This window comes from Aquarana catesbeiana, linkage group LG10 (genome assembly GCF_042186555.1).
Source record: "Aquarana catesbeiana isolate 2022-GZ linkage group LG10, ASM4218655v1, whole genome shotgun sequence".
Taxonomy (NCBI): Eukaryota; Metazoa; Chordata; class Amphibia; order Anura; family Ranidae; genus Aquarana; species Aquarana catesbeiana.
In genome coordinates, this window is record NC_133333.1 from 180,112,030 (window position 1) to 180,131,036 (window position 19,007).

At 44.6% G+C, this 19,007-nt stretch overlaps 1 protein-coding gene across 4 annotated transcripts in view; it reads right to left on the reverse strand.

Moving 5' to 3' along the window:
* The window catches only part of SPSB1 (splA/ryanodine receptor domain and SOCS box containing 1), a 34,487-nt gene extending 16,831 nt beyond the window's left edge, over nt 1-17,656 (reverse strand). For 2 of the 4 annotated variants that reach the window (XM_073603013.1, XM_073603012.1), the window contains exon 1: nt 17,361-17,522. The gene's annotated coding sequence lies outside the window, so the exon portion shown is untranslated. The other 2 variants (XM_073603014.1, XM_073603015.1) reach the window with 2 other exon arrangements.
* Nucleotides 17,657-19,007: the final 1,351 nt, after the last annotated feature.

The window sequence follows — 19,007 nt, forward strand, 5'->3', positions numbered from 1 at the left end:
GGATGGGACATTAAAGTCTATGGGTCACCGCTCCAAGCTTTTCTAGCCATGCTCTGTGTGTGCTCTCCTGCAGCCATGGCTGGCTGACACAAGGGAGATCACATGACCAGACAAAGATGAATAGTAAAGCTATACATCCTTCTACAGGTGTTGATGGAGGGGGGCAGTTTTAAGGGTAGTGTGGGTTAAGCTGGAATGCTACACTAAAGGGAAGAGCATGGGTAGCAAAAAATTTCATTTTGGGCCACATTAGCATTATGGGTTCCCTCAAAGGGCTGGATGCATCTGTAGGACTAGATGTTCAGAGCACCCCAGTTGCCCTTTACATCAGAAGTCAAGAGGCCGCCACCTTCAATTACATCAGTGAACCCCTTTGTGCTGCTGCTGGGAAGCAGAAAATACAGGGTCTGGAGGAGGACCAGAGGGCTGGAGTCTGCTGAATGCTGAGACTAAAGGAGGCAGAGACAAAGGTGCAGGATCTGTAGGAGGAGTTCTGTCCTCTCTGCCGCCAACTTCTGAGATGGGGTTCGGCAGATGAGATTCAGCGCAACTACACAGAGAAGCGTAGATTCTGCCCTCTTTCCTGCTGCTGACAGGGTGAGGCAGACATGTGGGGGGAGGGGTGCGAGGGCCACATGAAATGGCCTTTGGGGCTGAATTCGGCCTGCAGGCCTTAGGTTTGACACATGTGAGAAATGGGGTTTAATAATTGCCTTATTACTTATCTGGGATTGTGAGCAGGCCCTCAAATACAATGCAGATTTCTCATCTTGCATGATGACGTCCATGTGATCGCTGGCTGGAGCACCAGAGTAGAGGCTTCGAGGGACCAGTCACACTGGTGGAAGCCTGCCCGGTAAGAGCCTTTTCACACTGGGGCGGCGTCGGCGGTAAAACGCCGCTATTATTAGCAGCATTTTACCGTCGGTATGTGGCCGCTAGCGGGGCGGTTTTACCCCCCGCTAGCAGCCGAGAAAAGGTTAAATACCACCGCAAAGCGCCTCTGCAGAGGCGGTATAGCCGCGCTGTCCCATTGATTTCAATGGGCAGGAGCGGTATACACACCGCTCCAAAGATGCTGCTGGCAGGAATTTTTACTGTCCTGCCAGCGCATCGCTCCAGTGTGAAAGCCCTCGGGGCTTTCACACAGGAATACATGCAGCGGCACTTTCGGGTCGGTTTGCAGGCACTATTAGCGCAATAGCGCCTGCAAACCGCCCCAGTGTGAAAGGGCTCGTAGTGAATAGGCCAAGCATTATAGCCTATTCCTCCACCCCTAGAGCACTTAACCCTTGCAGTGCAGGGTCATTTTTAATGCTGAGGGGGCTTCAACTGGGCAGGGCTAACAAAGTGCTGCCATTTCAGACCAAAGAAAGTAAAGAGCCAAATACATTTCTGGATGATCAACCAATATTTTCTGTACATCTAGGGAGGGAAAAAAAAAAAAAAAAACCAAAAAAAAACACCCCACCACAGAACGTGCCTTTATTGCAAAGCTCTACTGCACTTTACAGCTGAGGACAGGAGACCAGGAATCGATGCATCCATTATATTGCCTATTTTCACATGACACCATTCAGTGTATTTGCCAGTTATGAAAATCATAGGAAACCAACACCTCACAGCACAGTACAAGACTCTGCCAGGGCTGAAGTCCATTCAATAGGATGAAGCAAGAAAAATAAGCAGAAATCTACTGCTTAGTTTTCTTGCATTACAACATGTCTAAGACAAAATGTACATTTTGGATTGCACAAGTTGAATATTTGAATAAGGATGATTACAAACCACGATCACATCAGAAGACCTTTAATCACTCAAGCCAAGCTGAGTCATTTCAATAAGAGGAACATGGCTATAGTAAAATTCTCTATCAACTGACAGTAAGTGAAAGCATCCACATTGTACTAGGCCAGTCTCAAGTGGGGTGCCGCAGCATCCCAAAAGAGAAAGGCATGTAGATCAGAGCTCCCGATCCTCCATGGCACTGCCCATCAGCACAGGAAAGCAGTGAACAGGGAGGAATCTTCCCGAGGTTTACAGTGCCCTCTGCCTTCCCCCTGAGGTGCAGTACTGAAATTTGTAAAAAGACTGTTTATATGCATTAACCACGTCTGTAAACAAGTGTTTATACATACACACATTTACATTTTAAGCCTGACTCCAATCAGGTAGGATCAGAACAGCTTTAGGTTATGTTCAAATGAGCAAAAAGGACTGCTGCTCTTCTAAAAAGCAATCCATGCTCTGATCACTTTTCAGAGGCACCCAACAGGCAGTAAAGCAGCAATATTTTGTTGCCTCCTCTGCATCTGTTTTAACACCCTAAATACAGCATCACCATGCTGCAACTGCATGCAATGCACACAGGTGCAGTATGGCCCCCTTTACCTAGAGGTATACTCAGGGCTTGACCAATTTGCTTTGAATCTAGGAACCAGCTTTAAAAAAAAAAAAAAAAAAAAAAAAAAAAGCCTAACAAAGATTGCTGACCTGTGTAAAGAACCTTGTGTTTGTAAACACAGACTCTGCTGTGATTGGCTATAGCCGATCAGCAGGGCTCAGCCATAAATCATTGGCTGGGACCTGCTGACAAATTTCAGCTGTAGCCAGTGTTAATGCAGATCAGCAGGGAGCATGCACATGTGTGTCTCTAACCCGGAATAGGCTGGATGACTTACATTATTCACGGTGCCATATAGATATACACACACTACCTATAGGTAAGCTGATAAGGCTTGCGTATAGGTAAAATTTAATGATGGAAGTTTACTTCCTCTTTAACATAAGGGGAAGTTGTGCTGCATTTTTAAAGTTCCTTTTCAGGTGTGAGAACATCTTATATAAACAAACCCCCCCTTAGAGACCAACCGTTGGTCTCAGTGTGTGTTCACTGATAAACACCAGTGTGCTAAATCAATACTAGAACACCAGAGCATGGAGCCGGTGACCGACAGTGACCAGCTCTTCTCACTTAGCTGTGAGAACCGAGCGATAGGCAGTGTTTGAACGCTTGGTTCTCAGTGTTAGAGCCAGCGAGGGACATATGGAGCATTGGACTGATGCCGCATCCAGCTAGGCAAGGAGGATTAAAAAATAGTCTAACCACTTCCCGCCCAAGTCATGACGTCCTGGACTTTGAGTGGGGATATCTGAATGCCTGCAGCTACTACTAAATCTCTACTGTAAATATTTTCAGAGTTCTCAGAAGAAAAAAAAAAAAAAAAAAAAAAAAAAAACTCCTTACAGTAGTGATTATCTGCTTTTTTGTACTATAAAAAGGGCTCATTTTAGTTTTTTTAACCCCATTATGTTACTAAACATCTTATGCCTCGTTTCCACTGAGCGGATCGGTTGGGGTCGGTACAGTTTGGAAGGCCTAGAATGGTCTGGCCTATTCAGGTGAGTGTTTCCACTGCAAGTCGGACCGCCAGGGGCCATACGTGGGTTTAGAAAAAATGCCTAGCATGGCGTCACACGCCCACCAATCAGTGGAATGTATCGTAGCTCCGCCCTAACCAAACCGTACCAATTTCTATGGCCCCACATCTGAAGCAGGACCCAGAATGGTGCGGTTCGGTTGTATGGGCCACTTTCATAATGGAAACACTCAAAATAGCGTACCGATCTGCTCAGTGGAAACGAGGCATTAGACCTGGTTCACACCTATGTTTTTTGGTGCTTTTTGCAGAAACGCACTACAGTTCATTTACACGGTTTCCTATGGGACACGTTCACATCTATGCTTTTTTCAGCCGCTGCGTATTTGGAAAAGCTCAGGGACTTTTTTTTTAACGTAAAACTGTGCTCTTGGTTCAATGGAGAAGCTGCAGAAAAGTATGTAATGCGTTTTTTAATCTGCCCAACAACAAATTGCAAAAAAAAAAAAAAAAAACCTGCAGAAACAGATCAAAAGCAAACTGCATAGGTGTGTACCGAGCCTTATGCTGGCCACACGGATCAATTTCTGAATGAAAACCGCATACACCTGTCTGAAAATTCCTTTGACCAGTAAGTTTTCTATTTCCAAATTTTCCCATCACTGTGGTTGAAAATGAATGTTGATTTGACCCCACTAACGATTAGAAAATCGAACGTTCTTAAAATGACTTTTGAAGGAAGACTTTTAAAAAAAAAAAAAAAAAAAAACAAACAATGTGATCTGAGGCTATTTACCAGATTCACACTCCAATAGTATAGAGTATAGCTCGTCTTATTCTCAGAGTGGATTCGATATTTTGCTCCCTAACCATATAGTTGGTTATTTATATTTACCACTGCATAGAGCCATTTAAGAATAAATTGCTTTTTTTAAACTTTACATATTAACTAAATTATACACCACACTTTAAGGTTATTAAACGATCAAAATAATCGGCCAACTAATCGATTATGAAAATAATCGCTAGTCGCAGCCCTAGTGTTCACATTCAGCCGCATCAACAGGTTTTAAAGCCAAAGACTAACCACCATTTAACCACATAAACCAAAAAAGTAAACAGTGGAGTATATAAACATTTGTAAAATGATCTGACGATTGTACATTATACAAACAGTATCTTGAAAAAGAAAAGCTGCCATCATCTACATTATGTGTAACTGACTCTTGACCCTTACAGCAAATAAAGCTATCGTTATCACCAACACTCAAGATTGTTAAGGAGTGTAAAACACTAAAATATATTTTACAGACTAAGGCTGTCAGTTTAAAAATTCTGTTTATACATTAAAGTGACCCTGCTGCAAAAAACCAAGGCTAAAGCCAGCCATACACTACATTGTCAAAAGTATTGGGACGCCTGCCTTTACACGCACTTGAATGACGTCTTAGTCTGTAAGGTTCAATATTGAGTTGGCCCACCCTTTGCAGCTATAACAGCTTCAACTCTTCTGGAAGAATAGTCAAACATTCCCATAGACACACTTCTAAACCTTGTGGACAGCCTTCCCAGAAGTGTGGTGAGGTCAGGCACTGATGTTGGATGAGAAGGCCTGGCTTGCAGTCCCAAATTCATCCCAATGGCGTTTGGTCAGGTTGAGGTTAGGACTCTGTGCAGGCCAGTCAAATTCCTCCACCCCAAACTCACTCATCCATGTCTTTATGGACCTTGCTTTGTGCACTGGTCCAAATCATTTGGCAGAGGGGTTATTAGAGCGTGGCACTGTTTTTCAGGGGTTGGGTTTGGCCCCTCAGTTCCAGTGAAGGGAACTCTTAAAGGGGCTGTAAACCCTCTTTTTTTTTTTAACACAAACATGTCATACCTCCACTGTGCAGTTCAATTTGCACAGAGTGGCCCCGATCCTCAACTTCTGGGGTCCCCCAGCGACACTGGTAGCTCCTCCCCACATCGAGTGCCCACATTGGAGAAGGCTCATCTAAGGTGGACACCTGTGTGGGCAGGCTCCCAAGTCCTGCTTGTGTACATTCACAGAATGCAGAACTAGGCCCCGCCCCCCCAGTGCCCACATCATTGGATTTGATTGACAGCAGCGGGAGCCAATGACTTTGCTGCCACCAATCTATCCAATCAAGAGCTGAGACAACAGGCAGAGAGGTAGAGCGCGTCTCCGCCGAGGGAACGAATGGCCTCAGGTGAGTAAAACCGGGGGAGGGGGCTGGTCAGTGTCAGAAGTTCTCACCTTAAAGTGGAGTTCCACCCACTTTTACAACTCTTCAGCATCCCTCACTAAACTGTGCACTGTAAACAAATTGGATATTTTTTTTTCTCAGCACTTACTGTATATCTGCTGTATTCATTTTTCACTTCCTCCTCCCTGGCCGTGGCCCATCGCATCATTTCCTGTTTGCAATGCCTTCTGGGAAGGGGCGGCAACTTCCCCTGCCACTGCCGTTGCTATGGAAACCTGACCTGAAACCCATTACACTGCTTGTGCTGCACTGAGCATGTGCGAGATCTGCAAGGAAGAGATCCAGGAAGAAATACAGTCTGGCTTCAGATGCCCACACTTAAGATGGCCACGGCCTGCTGTAAGTTTATAAAATAACAAACTACTGCTATAAACTAACAAAACAGACCTTAGTTTACAGAATAACTTCACTAGAATACATTAAGCTTGTGTATTATAGGGGTATTTTTATTTAAAAAGTATAATTTCGGCCGGAACACCACTTTAAGGCCCCTATCACACTGTGGCGCTTCTAAACTGCCAGTGAAACACTGAGCGCTTTTGAAGAACTTTCCATTTCAATGGAGAGGGGTGTTTTTTTCACCACTCTGCCAGCGCACTGCCCCAGTGTGAAAGCAGTCATTGATTTCAACTGAAATAGTTTGTGAGCTTTTCAGGCACTTTTTTTGCCGTAAATGCACCTCAGTGTGAAAGGGGTCTTATGCATAGGACGCATTAAGGTGAAAAAACACAGGGATTTACAACCCCTTTAAAGGCATCAGCATACCAAGACATTTTGGACAATTTCATGCTCCCAACTTTGTGAGAACAGTTTGGGGATGGCCCCTTCCTGTTACATCATGACTGCCCACCAGTGCACAAAGCAAAGTCCATAATAAAATGGATGAGTGCGTTGTGTTCCACCAACGCATTCCACCCCCTAGTGGAGCTTAATAGTGTTGAGTCCATCCTGATTTTAGCCTACAGCAGGACAGTGCAAAAAGTCCAAAATATATTTATCTCTCCTGCTGCCCAAATTACTGAACCTCAATCTGTTGAAGAATCGTTCCAAAGACTGCTGGAGCATGCTTTTGGGAGTGTTAATCAACCCCCCCCACCCCCAGCACAGTCGACTTCCAGAAATGTGTTTCTCCAGCAGACTTCAGGGGGCAATCCTTCAATGAAGTGGCATTTGGCAGCACAGGCAGAAGTGTTTATATTCTCTGCAAAGTAGCTCAGATTTTGTAAACACTTTTCAGCCACCTCAAGACTTCTCACCACAGTAAATAAACTAAGGAGGGTATTTACGAAAGGCAAATCCACTTTGCCCTGAAAGTGCAGTCGCTCTAAATCTCTAAAGGGGTAGATCTGAAATGAGGGGAATCTCTGCTGATCTTATCAGCCAATCATGTGCAAGCTACAATGCAGTTTTTTTTATTTTCCTTGCATGTCCCCCTCGGATCTACAGCGACTTTACATCCAAGCGCACTTTCCGTGCACTTGCAGTGCAAAGTGGATTTTCCTTTAGTAAATAACCCCCTATATGTGTACATAGGAGCAGGCAAAGTTCCTGAACACATACAATGAGCATTTGCAATGCTACAAATCATTCTTTACAATACAAACTTATGGGCTTACCATTACAGAGTGCTATGTGCTTGATTGTCAAGAAGCATGTTCAGGCACTAGCCAAAATAATGTCAGATGTTTTTGTATACATTGCTCATCTTGGCATAGGTCATACCTGTGGGATGTGGAAGGTGTTCACCACTACAGTAGTCAATGCCGCTTCATTGACCGATTGGCACAGGCACCATTCACAGAATGCTTCATGTACATGGCGCTCTGATTGGTCAGAGAGGAGAGGTGGGGACAACATCACAATCTCTACCTCTTCCAATTAGAAAACACTTTGAACTCCTGGAGAGAAAAATGTCTGTTCTGAATGGCAGCTGCGCCAATCGAATGACTATGTGTTGAGTATGCATCTGCTAAGCATGGGACTCAAGAGATCTGCAGTCACTGCGGTAGTGGTGAGCAATTGTTCCTTTCTACAGAGTTCCCACAAGTATGGCACATGTACACCTACATTTATTCAAGCTAGACCACTGGAACAATGCAAAACAAGCCATACCTGGAAGCCTACTTTAAATAGTAACACCACTTTTGTTGAGAAAAAAAAAAAAAAAAAATTCCCCTCTGGGTAATCAATGTACATTGCAGGGATTTTAACAAACCTTGTTGCAGATTCCCACCTTGTGTTATTCTGAAGAAATCATTGGGTTCATCTGTGTCCACGTGGAAAGTGAATCTATATGGGAGTGGTTTTATAATCAACCAGCTGTGCACCTGCAGGGCTACAATTAGAAAAATTGCTGGGTCTGCATTGCTTTAGCTGCAATTTCCTATTTGGAGTATCTCACCAAAAATGACATTGTTGCAGGGGATGCCAGAAATCTGGTTTGTATCTTAGTGTAGACTTGGGAAAAATCAGTGAGCCGATCACACAAGTGGGAAATTATGTTTCGGGGAGGGGGGGTGTTCTGTATACATTGTGTACAGAACACCTCCAGGTAGCCATATTGCATTTTCCAGAGCTGCAAATTGAAAAAAGGTAAATTTTGAACATTCAATTACAATGACTTGAGTCGCAATTTTTTTTAATATTTCCCCCACAAAAGTGGAGTTACCATTTAATGTTAAGGGCCATCATTTAGGCTCCATTTTTAATGCATCTTCTACATACAAATAAAGGCAGGTTTTTCCACTCTAATTCTGAACCAAGTATTTGGGACATTATGTGATAATCCAATCTTAGGATTTCATGGTAAATGTACACAAGGCCCACGTCTTGTGATTTTCCACCGTTTTGCTGAATTGCCTGCATTCATACCACCAGAAAAAAAAAATATAAAACCCACTGTCGCACACTAGAATCATTTTAAGCTAAACTCAAGCCAAAACTCTGGTTTTGGACAGTGTGAATAGCAAAGAGCCTCTAAGGTCTATACCTACCCATGAGGCCTGTGGGGGCAGAAGTTATGAGAAATCTCTTAAGCTGAACACAGTAATTTTGTGTAAAATAGGGAAGGCCTTTGTCAGGTTATCACTCCTGAGTGTCTTCCTGTCCTGAAGACAACTGCTCTTCATTTCTTGTCCTGCTGTCTCAAAGGACAGAATCGATGACTCAAGGTCAAGGGAAGCAGTAAAGACTTTAAATAGGTGCAACTCTCCCCAGCCCTATCCAAATCTAGACACATTTTGTCTAGAGGTACACAGCATGCAGTTGCTGGCAGCTATTTATCATTGCCGTTGCACATGCCAGGCTCTCCATTGTGAAACTTATCATAGAAACAAGTTTTATTAAATGGATACAATGCTGCCAACTCCTTCCAGCATTTTATTGCTGTGAGCTTCCTCGTTGCAGATCCTTTCCTCACTTCCTGGGGATTAAAATGTTATCCCCGGAACAGAAAGTGAAAGGAATCTGACAGCCATTAAAAAAAAAAAAACATACTGATAGGGGTCCCAACCCCCCCCCCCCCCCCCCCCCATTCTATCCAAAACAAAAAGCTTTTTTCTGCCTGGAAACTCCCCTCCATGTAGAGGAATGTATCTTCATGCACACTTTATACTGTACATACACCCAAAAAAGTTGTAGAGCAAAACATTCTCACCACACACACCAATCGGACTTTACAATCTACTCGTAATGTAAGGGCCTACCAGATTGGATAGATTAGGGATGTCCTATTACATAGGTTTGGAAAATCTAAAGACTGCATACCAATTGTACAATCAAATTGTATACTGTAAGGCCACCTTTTGACACAACAGTTGATTGTTCTAGGCTTTTGGCCAGAATGTCTGTGCTGAAGAGTGACAAGAACTCCAATTTATTTCAAACTCTGCATGATCATGTACCTAGTAGACAATGGCTATGAATATGGCAATGGTCACCATACATGTAAGGCATAGATAAAACTGGTGGTTTGGACCCCTTCTGCAATGACTGGTCACCAGAGCCATGTGACTGAGGCTGCCTAGGTTGGATGCTATGGACAGAAATTGTATATTCTTAGCAAAAACTTTAATTCTGAATAGTTTCAGCATGGCGTGATTTGGTAATGTTTATTCCTTAGCAGGAAAGCTGCTTTTAGACAAAGTGCCTAGGACTGTGATGGCAAACCTTGGCACCCCAGATGTTTTGGAACTACATTTCCTATGATGCTCATGCACTCTGCAGCGTAGTTGAGCATCATGGGAAATGTAGTGCCAAGGTTCGCCATCACTGGCCTAGGACATATGATCTTGTCCCAGTCTGGCTGGCTACAAATGAACTAACATTCTTATGTCTATGCACATGGCAACCCCTCCTAACACCTCTGATCATCCATTCTCGGGAGGAAGAAAAAAAAAAAAAAAAAAAAAAAACTCATGTGGGTTGGATATTCCCCATCCATCACTACTACCATCCAATTCTTTCAGAATGCACCAAATGTGATCTATGTTGATAAACTCCTCCCAAAGCAAAAGTTTTTTTTTTTTTTGTTTTTTTTTTATATTTAGTTTGCATACAGAGGAGAAATCTCATCTACCCAAATACAATGCCTGGAATTTGAGCTGATGCAATCAAGGAAGGGTTAGCATAATAAAATGTTAACACATTACATGCATATCTAACATGACTTGCATTAAAGTGATCTTAAACCCCAGTATTCAAAACAAGAAATAAAATTGCTATCCTCAGCACTTACATGGGCTGCTGCTGGCTCTTTTCAAAAACTGCCTTTCTTCCATCCTTAAAGCTTAGTTTCAGTTTTTTTTTGTTTTTTTTTTTTTAACAAACCAAAAATGAAAGTCAGCTACAAAAACTGTAGCTGCCACTTAAACTCACTCACCTGTCCCATGATCCAGCGATGTGATCGCCTCAGATGCCCCTTCCCACAGGTTTCTCTCCATGGTGCTGGCATTTCAACTCTGGGCACCTGACTGACAGCATTTTCAAAGCATTTCAAACGAGACGCATTTTAGTGCATTTTTTTTTTTTTAATTGCCTAAATATGCAGTAAGCAGGATTTTTAGCACTGCAATGGACCAGTGCCAATGCATAGAATTTAAAGAGACAGATTTTTCTTTCATTTTTACAAAAAAGCACTTTGCATATTTTATATATACTGCGATTCTGTACTTGCCAAATATGCTGCAGAAATCTCCCTCCACTGAGTCTGGCTGCAACCATTTTAACTGTGGGCAGCTGAAGCTGCTGACTGTTCACTTCCTGGATTTACAGACACCTACAGCTCTCATTGGCCCTCTTATAACTCAACCCCCCCCCCCCCCCCCCCTTCCCGGCAAACTCAGGAGAGGAAGCTGTGCATGATGTCATAAGCATAGGCTTTTTACCAGACAAGAAACAGGAAGTGGGCTGTATAAGGTATTTACTGGCAGAAAAAAAAATGTTTTACTATCCAAAATTAAAACAAGAGCAGAAGATTTAATAGATGGAAAGTTAAAATAAATGACTGAAGTCCCGCTTTAAAAAATTGCTCACTGTGAAAGCAGTCCATCACCCAAAAATGAATTATTTACATTCATGATATTAACCACTTCCCGCCCGGCCCATAGCAGATGACGGCCGGGCGGTGGTTCAGTTATCCTGACTGGGCATCATATGACGTCCAGCAGGATAACAGGCTGCCGCGCGCCGATCGGTGTGTCAGTCTGACACACCGCTACACCGATCTTGGTAAAGAGCCTCCGGCGGATTGTTTATCAGCGCAGCCCCCCCTCAGATGACCACACTGGACCACCAGGGATCGCCACTAGGACCACCAGGGAAGGGGCAACATGTGGATGGCCAGGTATGTACCCCTTGGCCATCCACATGTGCCCACCTATCAGTGCCCACCTATCAGTGCCCGTCATTGAAGTAGAAAATGTACTTATTTACAAAAAAATGTTAACAGAAACAAATAAAAACTTTTTTTCAAAATTTTCAGTCTTTTATTTGTTGCGCAAAAAATAAAAACCGCAGGGGTGATCAAATACCACCAAAAGAAAGCTCTATTTGTGGGAACAAAATTATAAAAAACTTGTTTGGGTACAGTGTAGTATGACAGCGCAATTGTCATTCAAATTGCTACAGCGCTGAAAGCTGAAAATTGGCCTGGGCGGGAAGGTGTCCAAGTGCCTGGTATTGAAGTGGTTAAACTAAAAAGTCAAATACAATAAAAAAAATTAAAAAAAAAATCTAACTGTCCCATTTCAATTTTCAGCCAAGTGTATCCTGAATTTATTGGTCCAGAACATTCATTTCAGTGCACCACTACTCACATTAGGGCATGCTTGATAGTGCCAGCCTGAGCATATTTTTTGATTAACTGGACACACATGCACAATGGGAAAGAGGGGACATGTATGGGACAATAAGGCTCTAGATACCCCTCTAAACCCAAAAATTCTGTAAAGCCATAAAGAGAAAGCCTGCAGCTGCAGACTGGCCTAATGTGAGCATTTCCAGACATTCTAGGAAAGGATTGCCTGCTGCTAAGGTATTCCAGAGTTATGTATAGTAAAAAAAAAAAAAAAAAAAGTTGAAGGTTTAGTTCCATTTTTATATAGACATATGTGAAAGATCTTTTGCATAAAACACTTCACAAACCTTGATACAAAAATCAGATTAGAACCCCTATAGGGTTTGCACATTTCTAATGCTCCATTAGAGATTTTTCTTCACTTCCCGTCCCAGTGACCCAAGACTTCACAAATCAGGAAGTGAACAAAACCACCAACAGCAACTTTTTTTTATATTACAGTAAAGACTAGAACACACCAGCTTTTTACTGTTGTGCTGCTGTTGCAGACGTTCCCACCATTGTTCCTAAATGGCAGTGGTCAGTGACCATTTTTTTAAAAATGAGCCACATAGCAATAGAAATTAGTGTTTTAGCCTTTTTCCCACATCTCAAAAATGCATCTTGCTGGACTAAGCAGATAACCTATAACCAGTCAGATCAAAATAGGACACTCTGCATTGTGTACTTCTACACAAGCAGTTACATCAAAGTTGCACGACTACTTTAGGTTCTATTTACCCGCAGCATTGTCCTCATAACACTTCCTGGAATAAAAGCTGTACTAAACTGCTCTTGAGAAGCAGACAAGAAAATCAAATAGAATCAAGTGTACAAACATTTAAAAAAGGTGTAAAACATGTGAAGCAAAGCAGGTTAACAGTTTCCTACCCACTAAAGTCGGCCATACACCGTGCAAAATTTCTTTCCTGCAACCACAGGTTGCAGGAAAAAAAAAAAAAAAAATTGCGCAGTTCCCAAATCCCCCCCCCCCCCCCCCCCCAAAGACTGTTGACAGGGGAATCAGCAATTGTCTTCTGGTGGAGGGGATGGAGGAAGCCGCTCCTGCAACAGTGATTATCACTGTTGTACCAAAGTGAGCAATCGTTCCTGCTGAACCAGCTGAGATTTGAACAGTGGCTGGCCATATATTATACAATTTCCGTATACAGTTGGTCCCCGGGTTACAGACAAGATGGGGTCTGCAGGTTTGTTCTTGAGTTAAAGTGGTTTGTAATCAGAACAGGTACATTTTTGAAGTGTAGCTCCAGCCAAAAAATGATTTAAGCTTTTTGGATAGGGAAGGGTTAACACTCCTGTAATGTTTGTTTTGGTGTCTGTGCCCCTGTTCAAAACCTTTCACCTCACTTTGTCCCAATGACAATTGGATTTTGAAAATTTTGGGTTGTTGTGGAAACAAGGATTGGTGATAAATCAGTGGAGGTGCCTTTTCCCATGATGAAACTTACAGGAGTTCATTTCCCTTCCTAGGAGTAGATTTCCTCTCACTTCCTGTTATCTCCTTCCGTTTGTAAGTAGGAGTCGTTTGTAGGTCAGATGTTTGTAACCTGGGGACCACCTGTACAATGTTCCTTTAGATTTATCAAAATCATATAATATGGGGTCATAATAAACACTTTCAATTTGTATGCAATCAGGCAGACCTTGCACTACATAGCCGAAGGAAAGTGAATAAGAAAATTGTATAATGTATGGCCAGCTTTAACAGTATACATGTTGATCTCTTGCAAACAAATTAAAACTTTATTTGGGGCTAAAACACAGCATTAAAAATAAATAAATAATTTTGTGTAGTTACTCCATTGCAGCCAGACTTCACAAGTCTGATGTTTTCACAATGAACCCACCCTGAAGATTAGAAGTGATATTAAAAGGCTTTTTTTTTTTTTTTTTTTTAAACAAACATGTCATACTTACTGCTCTGTAAAATTGTTTTGCACAGAGCAGCCCGATCCTCCTCTTCTTGGTTCCCCCACAGGTGCTCCTGCCCTCAGAGCAAGCAGCTTGCTACAGAGGAACCCAAGCAGGCTCGCTCCCAAGTCCATTCACACACAGATGTGGCTTGGCCCTGCCCCCTCTCACCTCATTGGCTGAGACAGCAGTAGGAGCCAATGAGGAGGGAGAGTCCCCAGAGAGACAATGCTCTGGTGCAAGTCGCTGAATTGTGATGGATTTTTAGGTATTGGAGGGGGGGCTTCTGCACAAGGTTTTTTTTTTCACATTAAATTTTTAAAGGTAAAAACCTGCCTTTAGAACCACTTTAAGGCCCCTTTGTACACAGGGGCTTAAAAAACCGCACCCCATTAGCATTTTTTAAAGCAGAGTTCCACCCACTTTTCCCATTCATCCCCAATGTCCGATACAGGTATTTTGCTTCCACTTCCGGAGATAGATATCCGAGCCAACCGCAGGTATCTATGCCACTTCCGATGCCTTTGCTGCGCGCCCCCCCCCCCCCCAGCTTCTGGGAGACACGCCCCAGAAGACAACAGTGACCAGTGAAATAGCGCAAGTCACGCATGCACAGAAGGGAACCAGGAAGTGAAGCCACAAGGCTTCGATCCCCTTACCAAAGATGGCAGCGGCAGCACCCAACAGCCGAGTGATAGATCGGCTTTGGGTGCTGACATCACGGGCGCCCTGGACAGGTAAGTGCCCTTATTTTAAGGGTCAACAGCTGCATTTGTAGCTGCTTAAAAAAAAAAAAAAAAAAAGGAAAAGCGGACCTCACCTTTAAGACTGGTCTTTTACTGCTCTAAATGCAGCACATTGCTTTCAATGTACCTGTACACAGGATGGTAAACATTACAGAAATCTGTGTTGCTGGTCAGCATTTTATGTACGTAAAATGTGAATTTTAAAGTTTAGAATTGCATTCTGGGAGCTGGACTTTATTGTATGCACAAAACACAAGGGATTTTAGCCAGAAATACTGATGGTTCCCTTTCAGATTTCCCTTAAATTATCACATGCTGCACTAAGTACCTTGTTCTAGGAAAAAAAAAAATAAATAAAAAAGTGTTTATACACAAGACAAACCTATCATAGGCTTCCTGGAAAGACTGTCACTGCAGTACAATCAGCCAGGATGTCACCCATCCCCTTCCACTGCCAGAAGAACCTAGAAAATCACAATCCCCATGGTCCCCAAACAAAAGAACCAGGACAACCATCTGACACCTATATATCTGAAGGTTTCCATACTCCACCTCGAGGCTCTGCAGACTTCCTGACATCACTAAACTCTGCCACCAGGCCAGTTCTTTATAATGAGTCCAAGGTTTCTACACTGCTTTATGTGAGCAAAACCCCAGCAGGATAAGGCAGCTCCTGCTCTTATGTATTGCAGACATCAGGGTCAGGCACTAGTCATTGGTTTTTATAACAAACTACACCCAGGAATACCCTTCACTCACGGCTCACTCACTTTTTTGGAAGACTTGTCTCCCCCCCCCCCCCCCCCAAGACATGCAGTTTGGATGCAGTGACTTGCATATCACCCCTCAAGGCTCAGCGGCTGAGCATTATGCGGTGCAGAACATGCCCACTGGCGTGATTTGTTGTTACAACGCATTGCAATGCACTTTTTTTAATTTTAATATTTTTGAAATGGCAGACCCCTAAGAACTTTGCTGCAATGTGCAACAGTGGAGACATGCTGCATTTATTAGCAACACCTGTATGGGGTGGACAGGGTACATAGAAACCATTGATCTCCATGTGCCCTGATCAATGCAGCCTAATGCCGCTACCTCACCCCTTTAAAACCAAACATCAATTACACAGATTGTGACTGACTAAAGTGGTAAACTCACTTGGTGCCTTATAACCCGTGTAATTCATATGTGTACAGGTTTAAAGGGATGAGGTGGCAGCCCTACTAATGCTCCAGGTGTGAACGAGCCACCACCCAAATAAATGAAGTCAATAGTGTAGAATGTCTTCTGGGAAACCCAATGCCATTGTGAACCACAACCCAACTTTAACCTGGCTCTGGCATTACCACAGACTGATGCCCTACCCCTAATGGTAGGAAAGGGTGATCATCCCATATCCCTCAGGCTGGGAGGACACTGGCCAGCTGGGAGGCACCCTATTCCTGTTCAGGAGGTAACAAGCTATCATATGTCAGAAGAGCATCAGCAAGATCCAACCTCATCCTCAGGCAAGGACGACGACACCTGCCGAGTCGCAGCACTCCTGACCTCAGAAGTACGGCAGTAGCTCGGCACCCATCTGACACAACGGACACAGCAGTGCCAGAATGTGATCCTGCTCCTCCATCACTCAGAACCAATGAGATATAAAACCTCACCGGAATCCAGGTCTCCTTCCACCAGAGAATCAGTCAGATGACAGAAAACCTATCAGAAGAGCACAAGGATCTCTATCCCCCCAACCATAGGAGCCGTATGTTCATGAATGGCCCCTCCTGAAGTCAGGCTCTGCACCCCAAAACTTAAGAGCCAGTAAAGTCATGTACCACCATGGAGGTCCCCAGGAATTCTCCACACCCCCCAAATCCGAGAGCCCAGGAAAGTCATGTACCACCATGGGGGTACAAGAATTCTCTGCACCCCCCAAATCCGAGAGCCAGTAAAGTCATGTACCACCATGGAGGTCCCCAGGAATTCTCCACACCCCCCAAATCCGAGAGCCCAGGAAAGTCATGTACCACCATGGAGGTCCCCAGGAATTCTCCACACCCCCCCAAACCCAAGACCCAGGAAAGTCATGTACCAACATGGAGGTCCCCAGGAATTCTCCACACCCCCAAACCTGAGAGCCGGGAAAGTCATGTACCACCATGGAGGTCTCTGGGATTTATCTGCACCCCCAAACCTGAGCGCCAGGAAAGTTATGTACCACCATTGAGGTCACCGGGAATTCTCTGCACCCCAACCCTGAGAGGCAACCAAAACATTAATGGGGCCCTTAGGTCACCAGGCTCCATCCCTGTGCCCCCTCCCCATAGTACCAGTCTGGTCATACATGACACCTTCCAGAGGAGATCACTGGACTCCATCTTCCCCCAAAGAGCCAATATATCCATCTACAGTCCCTCAAAGGGGTCACCAAGCTCCATAATTGCCCCCCACCCCACAGTCAGGCCATGTGTAGCCCCCTCATCAGGTTCCCTGTGTACACTACACCTCCAGTCTGAGGTCACCATGTCCATGGATGGTCCTCCCAGGAGGTCAGCAGTCCGATCATCATGTATGGTCCCCAGATGGTCACCATGCCCCCCTCCCCCATACACAGAGCCCTCTGCTCTCCATAGAAGGCGGTGATCACCCGGTACACACATAGCGGACCCCATACACCTCTCCATCCCCCCGCATATCGGCTACTCACCGGGGCCTCCCCGTATCTCTATGCGGACAGTAGCGGCCGCCCTGAGCGGCTACACCGGCGGCCCTGGCTCGGAAGGACACCGCTGCAGGGCTGAGGCCAGCCAGCTCCCCGCCCTCCTCCTCCCCGCTCAGTCCGCCCGTCTCCCCTCACTGGCAGCGGCTCACTCACCCCGAGGCGCCGACCGAGGAGGCGGAGTGCAGCTGAGACACGCTCGCGAGAACACCAGTCACCTCAGAGCCACGCCCTCTCGCCGAAAGCTCCGCCTTCCAACTTGCCTGTATAGAGGAGACATACGCCAGCTTCTACTAATAGCCGGCCGAAGTCACGCCCATCCAGCTGTTCTCCCGCCCAAAAGCTCCCATGCCCCGCCCATCTACCGTAGACCACGTGTAGTGCTGCTAAGCAGTTGTGTTATTAACCCGTGCTGCTCCGGAGGAGGGAGAGCGGACAGTGCGGACTTATGACGGCTTGTCCATGGAGAGACTTCGTGCCCTGACACCCCTACACCGGTCATCAGTGTACCTTGGAGCCCGGAGATCTCAGGGAAAGAGGGGGGGGGGGGGGCAAATAATCCCGATACCCCCTCCCCCTGTACAATAATGGTGATCAGTAGAGGATGACACCAGACATTTCATGGTGTCATGTGTAGACATAGCTCCCAACTGTCCCTGATTTCAAGCAATGTCCCTCATTTGTCCCTCATTTTGGTGTGATCTATATAGTTGTATATAAAATGCACTTTTTATCTTTCAAAAAGTGTTTTCCAGTGCCAAACCTTTTCATTCAATTTCTAATTTGCTGCATTTGTACATTTTAAAAGCCAATATAAAGGAATAGTAGCGGTAAAAAAAAGTCCTTGTGGATATAATTAACCTTTTTCTTGGTTAATTCTCCTTTAAGGGTGTGTGGCAGGGGGTGTGTTCTATACCTACATACATTTGTTAGTAGATGTCCCTCATTCCCATCTCTAAATGTTGTGCAGTCTGTGTGTGGGGCCCCCGATGTTCATACGTGTGTGTATGTGGGGGGGGGGCTCAATATATTTCTGGGGGGATTTTATGTGCTGGGTGTTCCTTTACATTTTTACATTTTAACCATTTCAAGACTGAGCTATAACTGAACACCGGCTACAGCACAGCCCTCTAGTTCTGGGGGAGCGTCAATGCACTTCCTCCCACCACCATCAGGGGCGCTCTGTGAGCATAGCTGCTCACTGATCGTGGTAAAGGGCCAATCACAGCGGCCCTTTACTATGTGATCAGCTGTGTCCAATCACTCCTGATCACATGTAAACAGACTTGCCAGTTATTGGAATTTCCTTGTGCGCTGTGTCTGTGTGAGGAAAGGAGAGCCGATAATCAGCAAGGCTGTCATCACTCTGTTTACACTGACCAATCAGAGCACAGGTCAGTGTCCTGATTATCAGTGCCCATCATTGCTGCTCTATCAGCACACATCAGTGAAGAGGAAAAATTACTTGCAAAATTTTATCCACTTGATCCCCCTTCATGACCAGGCCATTTTTTGCGATACAGCACTGCATTACTTTAACCGCTTGCCGACCAGCTGCTGTCATTATACTGCGGCAGGTCGGCTCGAACCCGCAAATCACCGTAGCTGTACATTGGTCCCTTTAATAGCCATAGC